This window comes from Protopterus annectens, chromosome 10.part0 (genome assembly GCF_019279795.1).
Source record: "Protopterus annectens isolate FY-2018-M chromosome 10.part0, PAN1.0, whole genome shotgun sequence".
NCBI lineage: Eukaryota > Metazoa > Chordata > Ceratodontiformes > Protopteridae > Protopterus > Protopterus annectens.
The window spans coordinates 1,594,819,709-1,594,839,210 of record NC_056744.1 but is presented as its reverse complement, the minus strand read 5'-3'; the positions used below and the strand labels follow the sequence as shown (position 1 = coordinate 1,594,839,210).

Below are 19,502 nucleotides of genomic sequence, written 5' to 3'. Positions count from 1 at the left end.
ATTTTAGGTTTAATTCTGGTAGGTATAAGTAGCCTCAATCCCACCGCTGACTTGGTGCACAGAGTTTCTGTGAACAATTCTATATAGGCTGCTGTTTTATCTGGGTTTGAAGTGACTTGGAGTTTTGAGAGGAACATTCTTCATGAAAGGGATCCCCTGCCAAGGGCAGTCCAATGTCAGGCCAGTACACCAAAGCCTTAGGTTCTTTTAAGGACATCATACATCACAGGTATGCTTCCTGCTCATGGCATAGGGCATAAAGGTGACATAGGATATACATACCTCAGAAATGAAGAGCCCCAGGAGGAACAACATACCAAGGAGAAAAGGATGAACATGTGCACCCAGAAAGAAAAAAGAAAAAGGAGAAGAGAAAAGGGGAAGAAGGGAGGGAGCGAATACTGCAGCAGTGAAGAGAAGGATATCTACTCTTATGGTAAGGTTTTACAAAACTGTACTTTGTCCTTCCATATTACTGTTGCAGTATTCTTCATGAAAGGGAGAGTACAAAAGCTCAAGAGGAAACATGGGAGGAGGAAAACCCAGAAGAACATGCCAGAAAAACATGCAGGACAGCTCTGGCAAAGCCAGTTCTTGCTTTGGAAATAACCAATTTGTTGTTGTTGTTGGGTCTTTCTGCTTTTTCCGGTTAGGGGCCGCCACAGCGGAACTCCGGTCCGCTAATGATTGGCAGTAGATTTTTACATTGGCAGGGTGGCCTAATGGTTAAGCTGTTTGCCTTGCAAGCACAAGGTGCAGGGTTTGAGTCTCACAAGGGATAATTGGATAGGCTTAAAATGGCTCGCAAGGGCAGTCAGCTTAGTACTAATCTATGAACCTATGAACGTGCCGAGTTGCCAGCCATGACGCACAACCTTCAACGAAGGTACGCCCATTCACGCATGTCTCCACACAGAAGATGCTCTAGCTGAGAATCGAACAGGACAATGTCTTACTGTGAGGCAACAACGCTACCGCAGCACCACCACCGCAATTAATGCTTAGTAAAGATGTGGAGAAAGGACCAAGTAGCCTCAAGGATGGAATTAGTATCCAAGCCTTTGGAAAAGCACCAGAGGAAGCCACAACCCTAGCAGAATGAGCCTTTACAAAAGCAGAAAGGCTTTTCCCATGAAAAAAATAACAAAAAGAAAGAGCCTAACAGATTCATGAAGAAATGGTCTGCATAGAAACAGCTAAATCAAGACATATAGGATGAAAAGAAACAGAGTTGCTCAGACTTGCAAATGGCCTTAGTCTTATCCAAATAATACCTGAGCTGTCTATACAAATTCAGGGTGTAAAAAACCTTCTTAATGGCAGACTGCAGAGAAGGAAATAAGTGGGAAAATTACTAGACTGATTATCAGTCAATTCATTAACCACCTTGAGCATAAAAGAAGGATTAGTACTTGAGCATAAAAGAAGGATTAGTACAAACAGATACCCTGTCCCTATGACAAACTAAAAAAGGAGGAACAGCCATAAGGGCCTAAAGCTCAGACAAGCTTCTAGTTGAAGTCAGGTCCAAAAAAAAAAAAAAAAACAATCTTCCATGATCAATGTTGCAAGGAAGCTGAATCAGCAGGACCAAAAGAAACCGGAGTCAATTTTTCAAGAACAAAATTAAGGTCCTAGGAAGAAGGAATAGGCTTCCTGGGAAGTCTAATATGAAGGATGCCATTAAGAAATTGTTTGACATCAAACCTAGAGGCCAAAGAAGGAGTCAAGGGCAGACAAGCATAAACAGCTAAAATGTGAGCTTTAACTGACAAGTAAGCCAGCCCAGCATGGAGCAATCAGCACAAATAGGAAAGGACCATAGGAACCTCCACAGTTAATGGATCCTGGCTATGAACAAGGCACAAACAGAAAATCTCTTCCATTTGGACAAATAAGATTTCCTGGTAGTGGGTTTTCTGGCCTCCTGCAGAACCTGGAGTATGTCCTCAGAACAAAACCCAATCACCCATTGTGTCAGTTGAAGAGTAGACAAGTGAGGATGGATTAGAGACCCTTTTTCTTCTGTAAGTCCACCTTGTGAGTTAACTTGCAGTGACTGCCCTTGGCTAGCTGCAGAAGGAGAGAGAACCAATGCTGTCTGGGCCAAAAGGGGGTCACCAACAAGATATGGGGAGAATCCTGTTCTATCTTGAACAGTATCCTCTGTTTGAGTGGAAGGGGAGGGAAGGCATAGAGAAACATCCCCTTCCAAGAGAGAGATGGCTAGAGATTCTGGTGCAAAGGAGTGGAAGTTGTCTGTTCAGAGGGGAGGCAAAAAGATCTACCTGAGAAGTACCCCACTGGTGGACAATGTTCAGAAACATATCTGTATGAAGCATCCACTTGTGAGTCTGTGCTATAGACCTGCTCATACATTCTGCCACAAGGTTCTAGTCTGCAGGAATATAAACAGCCTGAAGAGTCACCAGATACTGGACATCCAAATACCAAACCCAAAGATGAAGTCTGCATAGGAGGCAAGACCAACTCCATCCTTCTTTGTTGATGTACTGCATCAATGTGGTATTGTCTGTAAAGATTTTGAGAGCCCCTGGAAGAAACAGCAAATGGAAGGCCTGAAGAGCAAGAAAGAGAGCGCTCATCTCTTTGATATTGATGTGGTCTGTCCTCTGATGAATGGACCAAAAGCCCTGAACCTTTAGAGGGCCAAATGAAATCCCCACCCTACATCCAATGCATCCAAAAAAAAGTTCCTGAAAGGGGGCTGGGGACTAAAAATGAAGTCCTGGGTTGAGAGACAGCTGATGAATCCACCACTGAAGCTGTAACTTGAGGGACATAAGAAGAGGAACTAGAAAGTCCAAAGGATGGGAATGTTGAAGCCAGACTGACTTTAGGGACCACTGAAGCTTTCTCATATAAAATTTGGCTAGAGGAGGCACACGGATGGGGGATGCCATGTAACCAAGATCCCTGAGATAACCCCTGGTTGAAACTAAGACCAGATGAAGAAGAGACTGAAAATAGGCAATTAGAGTCAGAGCCTTAGGAGGTGGCAAGGATGCCAGCACAGGAATGGTCTGGAGCCTGTAACCAAGAAAGACATGATCCTGAGAAGGAGTCAGGAAGCATTTCCAGAAATTTAATGTTAACTCTAGGCTTTACAAGAGGAAAATAGCATAGTGAAGGTGCTGATGCAAGGGGTCTGGGAAGGAAGCCTGAATGAGCAGGTCATCCACGTAGGGAAAGATATGAATCCCCCTCATCCTGCAAAAAGCAATCACAGGAGTGAGGTATTTGGTGAAGACCCTTACAGCAGTACAGAGGCCAAAGAGCAAAGAGAACTGAAAATGCAAGGAAAAAACAGAGAAATGCAAACATTTCCTGAAAGGAGATAAATAGGGAAGTGAAGATAGACATCCTTGAGATCCAGAGAGGCAAGGAAAGCCTGAGGTAGAAGAAGAGGAAATAGGGTCTGAAGAGAAAACATCCCAAAGGAAGGAACCTTCAGAAAGGTGTTGAGTTGAGAAAGATACAGAATCAGTCTCCAGGTGCCTTCTTTCCTGGAGAGCAAAAATATTCTGGAATAAAACCCCTTCTCCTTTTGAGGAGTAGAAAGTGGTTGAATACTGCCTTGTGAGAAAAGACTCTGAAGCATAGCTGGAAAAAAAGGGAAGCTGTTCCTGAGGAGGCTGAAGAACGCCCAGAAAAGGAGGAAGGGATTTACATACTATGAAATACCTCTGACAAATGATGGGCAGAACTCAAGAATCATGAGTGATCCTTAACCAATTGTGAAGAGACAGAGAAATATGAGCTAAAGAAACCTGACTTAGGAGACAGGCAAGAAAATAGTCAGACAGAACCTGGCTTGCCTAGAAAGAAGACTTCTGAGTAGTAGGGGTCTGAATAGACTTAGTAGGAGGAGCTCTTCTTGGAAGGTGGGTGAGACTACCTGCAGATAAAGGCAGGCTTGGAATTATAATTCCTCTAAAATTTGGGAACAGGGGAACCAAGAATACATTTCAATTCCTGCTAGGCCTTACCCTACTCCTGAAGAGACTTAAAAAGCTCAGCAGCTGCAGAACCAAAGATATGTTTATTATCAAGAACAGCATCCATTAATTTAGCTTTAATACCATTATGCAAAGGTTGGGGGTGAAGTCAAGAACGACATCCTAAAACAGAACTAAATGCAGCAGCTCTAAAAGAAGCATTGGCAGCATCATAACCACATTTTATGGAATGACAGACCACTTGAGAAGAGGACCCCAACAATGTGGGGACCAAAACCTTCCCCTCAGAATCTGGAAGGTCAGAAATAACATGAAAAGCTTGAGACAGAAGGGCTAAAACATACCTGGTCATATAGGTCTGGTAATTCACAGCCTGAAAGGCCAGGGTAGCAGCAGTGTACACCTTTTTTCCCAACCTTTCCATGGTCCTACTATCCTTGTCAGAGGGAAGCAATTTAGTAGAGGATAAAAGTTTGGAAGGCTTATGAGAAGAAACAGAGATAACAGAGAGTTCAGCAGAAGGACACCTGTAAAGAAATTTACATTCATTCACTTTATAAAACCTATTTTTTTTTTTGAGCTGGAGGCAAGGAATCAGGACCCTGAGAAGCTGCTGAAAATGTGTCCAACAAAGCAACAAGAAGAGGAGGAATATTAGAGGGCTTAGGAGACTCCATTTGGAGAAGTTCATAATACCTATTCTGAACATCAGAAATATAGGTACAGTTCCAATTAAAACATTCCATCACATGTGAGACAGTATCCCCAAAGGAAATCTCCTCAAAGGGAGAATATTGACTAATACAGTTCTCCTCCTCAGAACCATAATGGAGAGGGGATCTGGGAGGAATAAAACAAAGACTTTTCATCAGAGCCTAAGCCCTCATCAGAAGTGTCCTGCTCCCTAGGTCTCTTAAGAGAGTAGAGGAGCTAGGAAAGCAGGAACAGAGACGTTCTAAGGGGGGCTTTAAAGCCATGGAAGCATTAAACAATCTCTGCGTAAAATCCTGCATTCATGAGGAGGATCCTTAGAAGCAAAAGAAATATGCTTTGTCTTCTGTTTCTTCTTTACAGGGATGTCAGCCCTAAACATCTTAGGAGATTTGGACCTCTGTTGACACTCAATCAACTTAGTGGGAATCTCCTCCCTAACAAGAATCTGTGGAACACCCCTTCGTCCCTCAGATATTATCAGCCATGGTTCCCCTGAACATCCAAGACAGACGTCTGCAGAACCACTGAGGATATACAAGAGGTCAGATCCATGCTAGCCTCCAAAACAGATGTGGCAGAGGAATTTGACAGAATAACCAAGTGGTCCTTCAGGCTTTCATTAGTCTCTCTCGAGATGTCTGGGGGAGGCGGTACAGCAACTGAATCCACCTAACTGTTTTAGCCTTCTTCTTAGCAGACAGCTGACCCTCAGGCCAGGATGATTCTGACACTGTACCCTTTGCCAACAACTTCAGACGTTGGTTCTCCAGGTAGATAGATGAGGAGAGATGACTATGGAGAGTTTAAGGGTCAAATGCTTGACAAATATGGCATGACGTATGGTTGTGAGAAGCACCTAAATAAAACAAACAGTGCTCATGATGGTCCTTATAGGGAATCTGTCTCCAGAACTGGCATTTTCCCTTTCTGGATGACATGTAACCTTACAACAAAAAGAAAAAGGCAAGATAAGAAGAAAACCCCCTAAAGAGCACTTATCTGAAAATGGGCTTGGTGACCAGCAGATGAAGGAGCGTTCAGACTGATCGAAGATGGCGTTCAGACTAGCAGCAAAGAAGTTCTGAGGTATGTACATCCATACATCACCTTTATGCCCTACACCATGAGCAGAGAGCATACGTGTGATGTATGATGTCCTTAAAAGAACTTAAGGCTTTGGTATACTGGCTGAATGTCAGGTTACCCTTGGCAGGGGATTCCTTTCATGAAGAATACTGCAACAGTGATATCTAAGGACATCATCTTTGACTGGGAAGGTTAGGGCTCATTCCACTAGGTTAACAGCTACGATGGCTGCCCTCTTCAAGAAAGTAATACTCCACAGTATCTGTAAAGCTTCCACATGGACACTTATTCAACTATTTTGAAATGATCACATACTAGATATCTAATCTCTACCATAGAATGGATTGGTTTCTGCTGTCTTACAAGACATACTCAGGATTTAATAAACTCTGTGTAGGCTCTGTGTAGAGTCTACACGGAATGTACCTGTGTACACGGTCACAGTTCCCCATCAGCAGTGTGCTTATGCATATTAGTAATTGTGCGCTGCCGAGGCAGAGCATAGTAACAGGGATATTGAATCCATGTAGGCAGAAGCGTAGAGGCCGGTCAGATGTTATGTGCATGGTAAGGCTCCCCTGTAATATTCCGTGCTACTGGTAAAAATGTGCTATGTATTAATAGTTTGTGTATTAAATGTATAAAGTGTTATGTTTGTTTGCTTTTTTTTTTTAATTTAAAAAAAATTTTTTTTGTTTTTAATGGCCATTTGCATGGCGTGGAGCGAAGCAGTTCCAAGCCGAGCTTACACATAGACAGCTGACACCTGCCAGACATCTAAAAACACAAATCGGATATAATTAATTATGATAAAAAGAAGTTATGTACTCACCATAACATTCCATCTGAGTAGTTAGACGTCATTTGTCAGCAACCTGTGGGTTCCGGATCCGATACGGATCCGAGCCGGCAGCTTACCAAGCTAAAGAGCCGAGCTCCAAGCTCCTCCCCCTTACCCATACTACACTGCAACCTCCTTCCAATCCTCAGATCAAGTTTGCCACCCAAAAACGTGTCACACAACAACCTAAGCCAAAAAGACCTGACCCAAACTCCTACACCAGTATCGTCAAATTCAGGACATCGAGCCCAAACAGAGGAATAACCATCTAGGTCAGGAGGAAGGAGGGAGGGAAGGTTGCTGACAAATGAAGTCTAACTACACAGACGGAGTGTTATGGTGAGTACATAACTTCTTTATCTGAAGTAGTTAACTTCATTTGATCACCAACTTCTTGGACAGAGTCCCCAGCTACCCGAAATCTTGGGAGACCCTTAAGGAAGAGTATTCCAGAGCACTGCAGAGCCAAAGGAAGCCCTTCTTCTAGACACCAAATTTAGTTTATAATGAGTAATGAAAGTGTGATAGGAAGCGCAGGTAGCCCGTATAGATCCATGGCAAAACCTCCAACTTCATCATCCAGGGAAACTATAGACCAGAATGCAGCAGAAGCAGCCATAGAACGAGTAGAGTGAGCATGAACTCCTAGTGGTGCTGGTAATCCAAGCACTTTATATACTTGTAAAATACAAAGCGAAATCCACTTAGCGATAGTCACTTTTGAAACTGGCTTTCTCAAAAAAGGTCTAGCAAAGGAAACAAAAAGCTGATCAGATTATAACACCGCTGGAACCAGAACGGTAAAAGGATCCAGATTTATCTGCAAAGTCCAAATGGAAAAGCGTTTCCACTTACTACTGTAAACTTTTCTAGGAGAGGACTTATCTGCCGCTACCAGGAATGGTTTTAACTGGAGAAGAGATACCGGGAGTCCTAGCAACTAAGGGAACTGGAGCAACCAAGTTGTCAGCCTGAGGCTGTCCAGATTCGGAGGAAGAATTCCAGAGGGATGACAAATAAGATCCGGAATGGGATCCAAGATCCAGGGCGGAGCTAGGAGATGAGACCGCAGGCAAGAGAACCAAACTTGATGAGGCCAGAATGGGGCTATGAGGAAAACTCTGCTCCCCAACCGACGAGCTTTCTGTAAGAATTCTGTCATGACTGGAAGCTGGGCATACGCCTAAAGAAGACCAGGTGGCCAAACATGGACAAGAGTGTCTCTGGGGGCTTCCCCCATCGGGGGTATTAGAGCAAAAAACTCGCTGCACTTCGCGTTGGATGGCGATGCGAACAGATCGCAAAACGGCTGACCCCACCTGAGGAAGATCTGTTCCACTACATAAGGGTTCAGAGACCACTTGTAAGGTGAAAGGATAGTTCTGCTCAATTTGTCTGCCAAGATGTTGGACCGACCCGGGATGTGCACTGCTAACAGAAAGCGGTTGGTGGAGATTGCCCATTCCCACACTCTCATGGCCTCTCTACAAAGTGGATAAGACCTGGTTCCCCCCTGTTTGTTGATGTACCAGACCACTGACATATTACCTGACTGGATCGTAATAGTTCCCAGAGGAAGACAGGCATGAAGGGCCTGCAACGCTAAAAGGACTGCTCTCATCTCTGGAACGTTTATATGCAGAATGGTCTCGCTCTGAGTCCACATGCCTTGGACAGTCCTGCAAAAACAGTGCCACCCCACCTTAAGCAAGAGGCGTCCGTGGTCACCGTGGCTTGGGGCAGAGGTGCAACAAAGGGGCGTCCTTCTCACAATTCCTGGGATTGAAGCCACCACATGAGTGAATTTTTGCACACTTTGCTCAGAGGAATCGGAAAGTCTAGAGACTGATGTAGTAGAGACCAGTGAACTTGTAACGTCTACTATAATACTCTTATATGCAGACGTGCACAAGGAATCAGATTTATAGCTGCTGCCATGGACCCTAGAGCTCTAAGGACTAACTCCGCTGGGGGTGCAGGAGACTGAAGGAGCACCAATACATGAAGGGCCAGGCTGTGAAGTCTGTCTGGAGTCAAAAATATCCTGGCCTGAAGAGAATCTATTCTTGCCCCTATGAAGTTTAGAATTTGAACAGGTTGGAGGGAAGACTTCTTGAGATTTATCGTGATCCCCAGCCGGGACGACAACTGAAGAAAGAAATCCCTGGCTAGTACAAGTTGATGGCTGGTGAAAGCAGTGAGAAGCCAGTCGTCCATGTGCGGAAAGACTTGAATGCCCTGAAGCCTCAGGTGGGCTGCTACAACTGCCTTGACCATGGTAAACACCCTGGGGGCTGTGGTGAGAACGAAGGGTAGGACCCTGAACTGGTAATGGCTGGCCCCTAGCCAAAAGCGGAGGAAACTCCTGGATCACCTGTCCATCAGAATATGGTAGTACGCATCATTGGTCTATCGAGCACATTGTCTTCCTCCTGCAAGAAGGGCAGGATGGACTGTAGAGTGACCATCTGGAACTTTTCCTTTGCAACAGACAGGTTCATCGTGGATAGGTCGAGAATCTGCCTTAAGTCCCCTGTCTTTTTTGGCACCAAAAAGAACCTGGAATAGATGACTGATCCGGACTGGTCTGGGGGCACTTGCTGGATTGCTCTTTTTGATAGCAGCTTTCTTCTCTCCAAAAATGCCGCCTACCTTTGAGCAGGTGGGACATCTAGGAGGCGCCTTGAGCATAGGGGATCGTTTATGAAGAGAATAGAATAGCCTCTGGATATTATTCGAAGCACCCAGCGATCTGACATGATGGACTAACATTGAGCTAGGTGCCTCGAAAAATGCCCCCTGGCTGCCTCCAGAGAGGAGCAGTCGGGCAACCCCTCAGGGCTGCTGCACGGGTCAGTTGGCAAAAGGTTCCCATGACCCGAAGTTCTTTCGTCCCCCTCTGCCTCTGGGGGAGAAGGAGTCCTGAGCATTTTGGGACTGCTGAGATTTCCAGAACGACAGCTTCTTTTGCCCTCGCTTGTTCCTGGAGAAGGACCTTTGAGGGTTAGAGAAGTGGACCCGAACTGCTGACAGCATTTACTGTCCTTCTCACTCTGGACAAGAGTATCTCGGGCAGTCTTCCCGAACAGGGTCAAACCTTCAAAAGGGGCGTTAGTGAAGGATGCCTTGAAAGATTCCGAAAAATCGCAAAGCCGGAGCTAGGCATGACACCTCATGGCAATACCGGACCCGGCTGCCCTAGCGGCTCCCTTAGTGGCGTGAGAGAGTAAATGCATGGACGTGTTTGACACAGACTTGAGAGTGGCCATATGAGCAGAGAATGTCCATTTATCCTCGGCCGAAATGGACTCCGGGGGAGACTCAGCGTACTCTTTCACAAGGTCATGCTGCAGTCTAATTATGTGGGCCATGCAATTTAGCACCCTTATAGCAAAGGTAGCTGAAGCAAAAGTCCACTTTCCAAGATGATCCATCGCCCTGGACTCCTTGTCCGGGGGATGGACCGAGGAACTTTCCTGGGCGTGTTCCTTTTTGGTGGCCGCGCCACCACCATAGCATCAACTGGGGAACCCTTACTCCAAGTGGGCTTGTCTACAGGAGGGCTCAATACCTTGTCGGGCCATTTGGATATTGGCTCTACAGTGTCTGGTTCCTGCCAGGCTCTGGTGGTAATAAGGTCCACCAGAGGGTTGGCTGCGGGGGGACACCCAAGAGGTAGATAGACCTGTGTCGAACGCCTCCAGAAATACCGACTCGTCCGAGAAAGGTTTTTGGGTGGACCAATCCCCCCCGGCGAAGAATTTCCTTTATGTCGCCGAAGGAGATGTCTTCGGGGGGTGATCTGGGGGAACCTTCCCCTTCCTCCAAGTTGGTATCTTCAGTGAGGGACTCAGGGGATTCCATGTGGCTCCTTTTGCACAAGCATTTGCGAGTGGTCTCCTCGGGGGACTCTCCGGGGAGGGCTCGCAAACTAACTCGTATTCCTCAAGGGGAACTATCTGGGGCGTATCGAACACAGGCTGTCCCTGGGAGGACTGGATGATGGAAGACAAACTCAGTTGCGAGGGAGCAGGGGCAGACTCTGAGGAAAGAGTGAGGGGTCTCACTCCTCCAGAGAGAATCCTCTCCACAATGTCGAAAGCCGAAGGGGAACTGGCTTCCCTGAAGCTGGTGGTGTGGGTAGCCATATCCCTCGGATCCGAGGCTGGCACAGCCAGACCCAAGGAGACAGTATGCCCCGACCACAACGGGGCCAATGACACACTCAACACCTCGGATCCAATGCCCAGATCACAGCTCCGAGAGCTTGGATCCGACAGGCTCAACGGCATGGCCGGCATCGCGGCAGGATGAACCATCGGCACCAACCCCCGGACTCCGGGGCTCCTCGGATCCATAGACTCCAAAACCTGAGGGTGGATCAGAGAAGGAGCTATCGGGGCAAAAGTCGGAGCTGAACTTCCCACTCCGGCTGGGGGGGGGGGGGAGCTAGCAGCACTCCCATCTGCAATTGAGTTTGCAGGAACCTTCTCATCATCCGGCCCATATCGGCTTCAGAGAGGCTCCTAGTAGATCTCAAAGATGCCACCAACACCGGCTGGGAGGGCCGATGCGAGGACGACCTCGAAGTGGGCCGAGCCTCTTCATTCGAGAACCGTGGAGAAAGGAGCCGAGGGGAAGACAGCCTTGCAACTTTTTCTGGAGTCAATATCACCTTAGCGGGAGGGGCCAACTGATCCGAGTCGGCTTGTCTCTTCCGACCCCTCTCCCTGTCTCTGTCTCTCTCTTTTTCTCTTTCTCCCTATGTTTTTCTTTCTTGGCCTCTCTCTCCCTGTTTAGAGGTTAGAGTGTGAGTCCCGGACAGGGAAGGAGGGCCGAAAGGCTAAACAGTGAGGAGGGCCGGAAGGCTGAACAGTCACAGTGGTGACTGAAGATGAAGCTGCAGAAGAAGTAGCTGACTCTGCAGGTAAAAGTCCCACAATAATCAGCTTGGTCCTGCGATCCCGCAGGGTCTGGGGGTTAAAGGCCACACAAGTTTTGCTGCCCGATGTCATATGAGGCACCCCCAAACAAAGTACGCACAGAGTGTGACCATCGGCCGGCGACAGCTTATGGCTACACTCTGTGCACTTAGAAAAAGTGGGTTTCTGACTTTCCGACATGACTGACTTAGACAAGCTAAGTAAGAAGCACACACACACAAATGCTAAGGGCAGGAAGGGGAGGCCTAGACAGAAAGTTTAGCAACTTTCTTACACCACTACAATTACTATCTTCTACATGCAAAAACCCGTAGGATAGGTTATTAAATGTTAAACACTCAAAAAGACACACACAGACAAAGTTAGATGAAAACCTAACAGACCTGCCTGGAGCTCAAAAATTCTGTGCTGGTGAAGCTGCAGCAAACGAGATCTGGGGATTAGAAGGAGGTTGCAGTGTAGTATGGGTAAGGGGGAGGAGCTTGAAGCTCGGATCTTTAGCTTGGTAAGCAGCCAGCTCGGATCCGTATCGGATCCGGAACCCATAGGTTGATGATCAAATTAAGTTAACTACTTCAGATCTGTTATTTTTGTTTCTTTAATTTTTAAAATTTTTTTATTTTTATTGTGTGTTTGCATGGCGCAGCGAGGAGCATAGCAATGCAAAGCTGTGCTTACACAGACTACACTAGACACCTGCCAGACAGCTAAAAATAGAAACCAGATGTAATTACTTCTGCATTTCTGTTCCCTCGTTTAAGCCCATTTGCTTAGTAGTGTACGTGAAGGTATATTTTACATACTATCCATGTAGCTAAATGGGTTGAGTGATGGTCCTTAGCACACATATCATTGGTTGACTGCAATGTAAAATGTCTTTTAAATTAAAATCAATATTTTTACATTTGGGAAAGCTGCGCGGTGCTAAGCAGTGCTTAAATATGGTTAACAGCTAATATTGTTTGAGCATTGCTAAGCTTTGCTAAAACCATGGTTCTGCGAGTTTTCATGCTGCTCAGCTTCACTTAGCTGGTTTGTGCGATGCTAAGCATCACAGCACTTTTTTGAATGTTGCTAAATGACAGGAAAGCACAGGGAAAACAATCTATATTAAGGTCAATAGACAGGAATTCTGCACCATTTTTTGGAGTCTGCTTATCCACTGATATGCCAGGCGGTGTTGGAGAAGATGTGTGTTTTTGGGTGAAGACATGGGGTGTGCAGGAGTCAGTTGTGAGTACAGTGACTACAATTCTTATATAGCTGATGTAGCACATACATACCTCTCAAGCTGTTAGCATGGGACAGTATGGGCCAAATAGTAACAAATGCAGGTACACAGCTATACAGGTACAAAACTATACAGAGCAGTTTCACATGTGAACTTACATAACTACCAAGGTGTTATGTAAATGGATTTGAAAATATATGGCATTCTAGGTAATCATTTATGTGGTAATCCTGGAACAGATTAGGCAGTTGTAAGTGCATTACAAAAAACATGACAGTTGAGAGGCATTTTTGTGTACATTAACTAGACAGGTGTCATGCCTTAGACATGCATGGGAGTAGAACCCAATAGCTGTAACTGCAGGGGACATCTGCAAGTAATGTAACAACTGACTGCAGGAACTTAGAACAGGCATGCAATGACTACAGCCCTCTTGTAAATATTAAGGATTTATTTAGGAATCCACAATGCTGCTTAACAATCTATTGGTATTGCTGGTAATTCTCTGTGAAATCTATACACACTATCTGCTCATAAAGTGGTCTATGTCAGCGTTTGTTCCTGGAGTGGAAAAAAATGTGAGCATTATGTGACTAAAATTGGCCTGGAGACTACCTTGAACCATACTATTAGTTGAGAAAAACATTTTACAGGACATTCCTTTTGCATTGTAGAGCTATTACAGTTTTACACTTGACTGCAGTGACAGTAGAACACACATGCAATGAATACAGCTGTATTATTAAGACAGATTTATTTAGGAAATCAGAATGCTGCTTAACACTTTATTGGTATTGCTGATAATTCTTTTGTTTGTTGCAATACACTTGTTACTGTTCATGTATTGCAGTACATTTCTAATTGCCCATTTATTGCACTACATTTCTAATTGCACAGTTACTGCACTACAGCTTTTATTGTTTATTCTTTGTTGCAATACATTTTTTCTTTATTGCTTATTGCATTACAAGTAGCATAATACATCCGTGCTTAACACACTCACGGCGCAACCTGGCCAGGAGCCCGGCATGGAACTGAATATCGCAAGTCCTCTCAACTGCAGCTTTTGGTTGAAAAGCACGCCATTATGCATACACACATTCAGCTTGGATTTTGGTAAAACAGTGGAAAAAATACTTGCATGTATGCTGGACATGCCCATCCGTTCCTTCTAGGACCCAGGTGTCCAATGTTCCCCTCTTTCTTCTCCACTTCAGGTCATCATAGCAGTGATGACACAACTTATCAGTGTAGGAGATACTAGTAGCACTGGTAAGATCCCTGGCCAACTGATCCCAGGCCTCAGTCTTACACTCTGAGCCCTTTTAACCACCATACAGCAGCCTAGGTTCATAATTCCGTATGAGGAGCCCAACAAAAACCCTAGATTCCTGCACACCCCATGTCTGCGTCCAAAAGCGCACACCTTCTCCAACACTGCCTGGCATATCAGCAAATTAGCAGACTCCCACAAATGGTGCAGAATTCCTGAATATTGACCTTAATATAGCCTGTTTTCCCTGCGCTTGCATGTCATTTAGCAACATTCACAAATGTGCCGTGATGCTTACCATCGCACAAACCAGCTAAGTGAATCTGAGCAGCATGAAAACTCGCAGAACCGTGGTTTTAGCAAAGCTTAACAACGCTCAAACAATATTAGCTGTAAACCACATTGAAGCAGTGCTTAGCACCACACAGCTCTCCCAAATGTAAAAATATTGATTTTAATTTAAAACACATTTTACGTTGCAGTCAGCAAATGATATGTGTGCTAAGGACTCAAACCCAGGATGTATGGAACTTTAGACCATCACTCAACCCATTTAGCTACATGAATAGTATGTAAAATAGTATGCCTTCACGTATATTACTAAGCATTTGGGCTTAAACGAGCAAACAGAAATGCAGAAATAATTACATCTGGTTTCTATTTTTACCTGTCTGGCAGGTGTTTAGTGTAGTCTGTGTAAGCGCAGCTTTGCATTGCTTTGTTCCTCGCTGCATTGTGCAAACAGACATTAAACATTTTTTTTAAAAAATTAAAGAGACAAAAACAACAGATCTGAAGTAGTTAACTTCATTTGATCATCAACATGTGGGTTCTGGATTTAAGGCCTAGGATCCTCTTTGTCAGTACGTTTGTGGCCTCTCTAGTTGTTTCAGGTGTCTAGTGAGGTACATGCCAAATGGGGCATTGTACTCCATGACTAGCCCAGTGAGGGAAGAGTAGAGGGAGACACTGACCTCTTTCTTCCTGGATGCAAAACCCGTAGTAATGAGATGTACCACATAGAAGGACTTTCTGACCACATTGGTAATTTGGTGGTCAAAAGAGAGGTTGCTGTCAACCTGTGTGCCTAGATCTATTATAATGCCTTCTGTGTTCATATGTCTGTATTGTCTGCAAGGGGGGGGGGGGGTTAGTGCTGGTAGTTTTAATGACACTGATCTGTAGTCAGATCCTACCAGGGAGGACCTCACATTGGGGACTGTAGTGACCACCTATATTGCTACAGACATGTTGCAATACATTGGTTCCCCTTGGGAGGATGTCATGACACTGCTCTAGGATGCAGACTAACCTTTGGGCAAGTGAGCTGCAGCACGACTAAGCAACACAGTTGGTGGTCACTTAACGCCACCCCACAACATGGTGTAATGATACATCTTGATAGACACATGTACATACAAATACGAACAATGTGTGTCTGGATACATGGACATGCTCCTGTAGCCAGCTGTTGCTTGATTATGTGCCCTTCCAGTAGTGAATGGCACCTGCATTGTCGCCTGGAAATCACAGAGTTTCACAATATTTGGATGTGTATCTATCATTACTGAGTATGTATGTACCACCTGCATTACTTTAAATGCTGTCATTTTGAGATGTGGATGGACATGTAGTCTGGTATGGCTGTGGTGCTGTCCACACCCTTGAACCAGAGGTCCTTGACTGCACACATGTATGCATAATTCAGGGTGGGTACACATTACACAGAGTGGGGTTCAGTGTTGCCATACCCACCGTGTAACAGCATAACCATGATGTTGTATAAAGATGATGTTCTCATTTCCAACTTTTCCATAAACAGTGTATCTGAGATGCTCTGTGGGGGTGTCAGTAGCCATGGCCGTTACTCCATATCTTAGGGGTGAGGGATGAACACCATCACTGGTGAAGCATTAATGTCTGTTGAGCAAGGTATCCCAGGTATACATGTGGCAGTTCCCCTGATAATGGCACCACATGCTAAGGCTATTATTGACTTCCATCAGTTTACGTGTTTATGGAGCCATCACTCCAGGTGAGTGCCAACTGCAGCCGAAAGCTATGTGTATACCCGCGAGAGACACAGAGTGACTAAGCACAGTTATGTGTCTGCATACAGACTGGTGACTTGTAACCCTAGTTGTAGACCCTTGCAAGAACTATGATGTCAACATTATGTTCACTGATATCACTTGATTTGCGTCAATGTGTAGTAAGGCCTATTGTTTCAACCTACAGACAGCTAACTGTGACCTGTCCCATATGTAGCCACTTAACACAGACATCAGTGTGACTCGCAATGTAATCATCTCTGACGAAGAGGTGTCATTTTGTGTTTTCCCTTTGGTGTTTGCCCGGTGAGACAGGTATATGCAGTATTTTGTGTGCTGTGCACTCTAAAGGCAGGATGTTCTGAGGTATTTGTTTGACAATGTGTTTGGTAAGGAGCTGCACACATGCAGGTGTGTATGTTTTGGGTGTAGGTGATGTAGGATGTGAGCTGTGCATTTTGGCATAACGATCATTGCCATATGCAATGACTGCTGTTGGAGACACCATGGCAGCAAAGTTCGAAATGTAGTCTCTCCTAACTCCTTAGCATCAGGTCCTGCAAAGGTAGGGTCATGCTGCCACATCCTTGAGGTTGACAGCCTGATATACATTGTTTCACCTTGCAGTGAAGATGTAGATGCCCATGCATGCATAGCAGACTTGTTCAACTTTTCTAACATTACATTGGCCTCGTAAGCACATGATGCCTGTCTAGCAACTAGACAACACAGTGGTTGTTGTGTGGTATGATGTGGGAACACAGACGTGTGTCAGGTACATAACTGTACAGTATAACATGCCTAGGACATGTGGCAGGTGGGCTCACATTAGCCAAAAATGGGCAGGCTGCTGTAGTAGGCCTCACAGCCATGTCATGCAGCTATGCACCAGTAATGTATTGAAGGGCAGGGTGCATGAAGTGCTGTGGAAGTGTCACCTATGATGGCTCACCAGCAGTGTGCTGACTGTTACAGCAAGACTGAACATCTATGTCAGTGGGCAGTTTACATTATATTGTGGTGCTACAGCAGTGCTACTAATTCCCCTCTTGTCAGTTTCCAAGTGACATACCACCAACCCTAGAACAGAAGGAATAAAACATGTAAAAGCCATCTGATTGCGCAGGTTGCTAATCAAGGCATCTACTTGGAAAATGCTATGTGAAGCGTACAGAGCCTTTCATGATGTGACAGCTATGTGGGTGAACAAACAGGCTGTGTCCTGCTTGTCATCATGGGCTTCGTAGTACCGTTTTGCATGTGATGACAGAAAATGTATCGAGCATGGCATATTTTGTGAGAGTGATGTCGGTGAGATCAGCATTATTAGTTGCCAGGCACCGGCAGTTCTGTAGACTGCCCTGCTTTTCACAGTCTTCACAAGGTAACTGTGTCCTTCCAGCACATACTGCTTGGGTAGTGTCCAACTGCAGAATACCTGTGTAAAACTCCCACCTTACCTTCAAAGGGTATACATGTTATACTTCCCTAACATGTTTGTCTGCACTCTGAACACACACCTTGGATGACTCTCTTCATGGACCATGTTGGAAGCAACTGCAGTACGTAGCTGCACAAAAGGCAACTAGCATGTAGTGCCAAGCAATGTCCCCAGATCTCTGGGTCATGTGACATGAAATGCCATGAAAGGAGTTAGCATGCATATGAGTCGTAACACTGCTGTACACCTACTGCCACTGGACTGCACACTGTTTGTTACACTCAAGGCCAAATCATGCCTACTGACTCTAACTGGTAGACCCCACTGAGTGTTACACTATGCAATGGATGACGTGAATATTACTCACTCTGCCTACAATGACCAAACTAGGTGTTTGACAATATTAGGTAAGCAGGCCTTGCTGGAAACTGCACAGGTTATCTACTGAGTGCTATGTCAGCTGGTGGGTTGACAAGTGTCTGATAGTCATACTCTGTGAATATGGCATTGGGAGACCTAAGCTGCAATAATTCCAGTCACCAGTGGATTTCACCAGACATCATTGATGGCGTACCCCTTCTAGCCATTCCCACTCTGCAGCCACTGTCAGTGCCCCTTGCCTTTCTACCTTAGCAGGTGACTGCATATCAGAAGCTGTCACGGAATCCCACACAGAACTAACAGTTAACCTTGATGGCCTGTGACACACATTCAGCTGTAGTCTGAGTCACTGACAAATACTAAATGCCAAAGACCACATAACTGTATCCTTAGGGAAGTGATCCACTCGTGGTAAATATAGTAGTGTCCGTACATCACATACAGTTGAGCCGTTAATCATGGACCTATGGACATGGATACATGTAGCCTGTGACTTTCAGTGGTTGGTGAGATGTGGGGATGCATTCATTGTTGTACATCATAAAAAGACAGATCTGTGATGTAACTCCCAGACTGTCATTGCCATACTGAAAGTGGCACTCATCATAGTTATCATTGTGTACAATGGCACCCTTGCTATGTCACTACACAGACATATCTTGCAACTGTAGCAGCCACACAGGTTCCATGGTACTGCAGTTCACATTGCAGATATGTCCTATGGAGTCCGTGGCATAACCTTAGTTGGAAATGAGATCATCTTTATACAACATCATGGTTATGCTGTTACACGGTGGGTATGGCAACACTGAACCCCACTCTGTGTAATGTGTACCCACCCTGGATTATGCATACATGTGTGCAGTCAGGGACCTCTGGTTCAAGGGTGTGGACAGCACCACAGCCATACCAGACTACATGTCCATCCACATCTTCACATCTCAAAATGACAGCATTCAAGGTAATGCAGGTGGTACATACATACTCATTAATGATAGATACACATCCAAATATTGTGAAACTCTGTGATTTCCCGGAAACAATGCAGGTGCCATTCACTACTGGAAGGGCACATAATCAAGCAGCAGCTGGCTACAGGAGCACGTACATGTATCCAGATACACATTGTTCGCATTTGTATGTTCATGTGTCTATCAAGATATATCATTACACCATGTTGTGGGGTGGCATTAAGTGACCACCAGCTGTATTGCTTAGTCGTGCTGCAGCTCACTTGCCCAAAGGTTAGTCTACATCCTAGAGCAGTGTCATGACATCCTCCTAAGGGGAACCAATGTATTGCAACATGTCTGCAGCAATATAGGTGGTCACTACAGTCCCCAATGTGAGGTCCTCCCTGATAGGATCTGACTACAGATCAGTGTCATTAAAACTACGAGCACTAACCCCCCCCCCCCTTGCAGACAATACAGACATATGAACACAGAAGGCATTATAATAGATCTAGGAACACAGGTTGACAGCAACTTCTCTTTTGACCACCAAATTACCAATGTGGTCAGAAAGTCCTTCTATGTGGCACATCTCATTACTACGGGTT

At 45.2% G+C, this 19,502-nt stretch overlaps 1 protein-coding gene across 1 annotated transcript in view; it reads right to left on the bottom strand.

Moving 5' to 3' along the window:
- Positions 1–19,502, bottom strand: part of LOC122813770 (CD276 antigen-like) — a 730,017-nt gene that overhangs the window by 458,876 nt on the left and 251,639 nt on the right. The gene's annotated exons all lie outside the window — the stretch shown is intronic.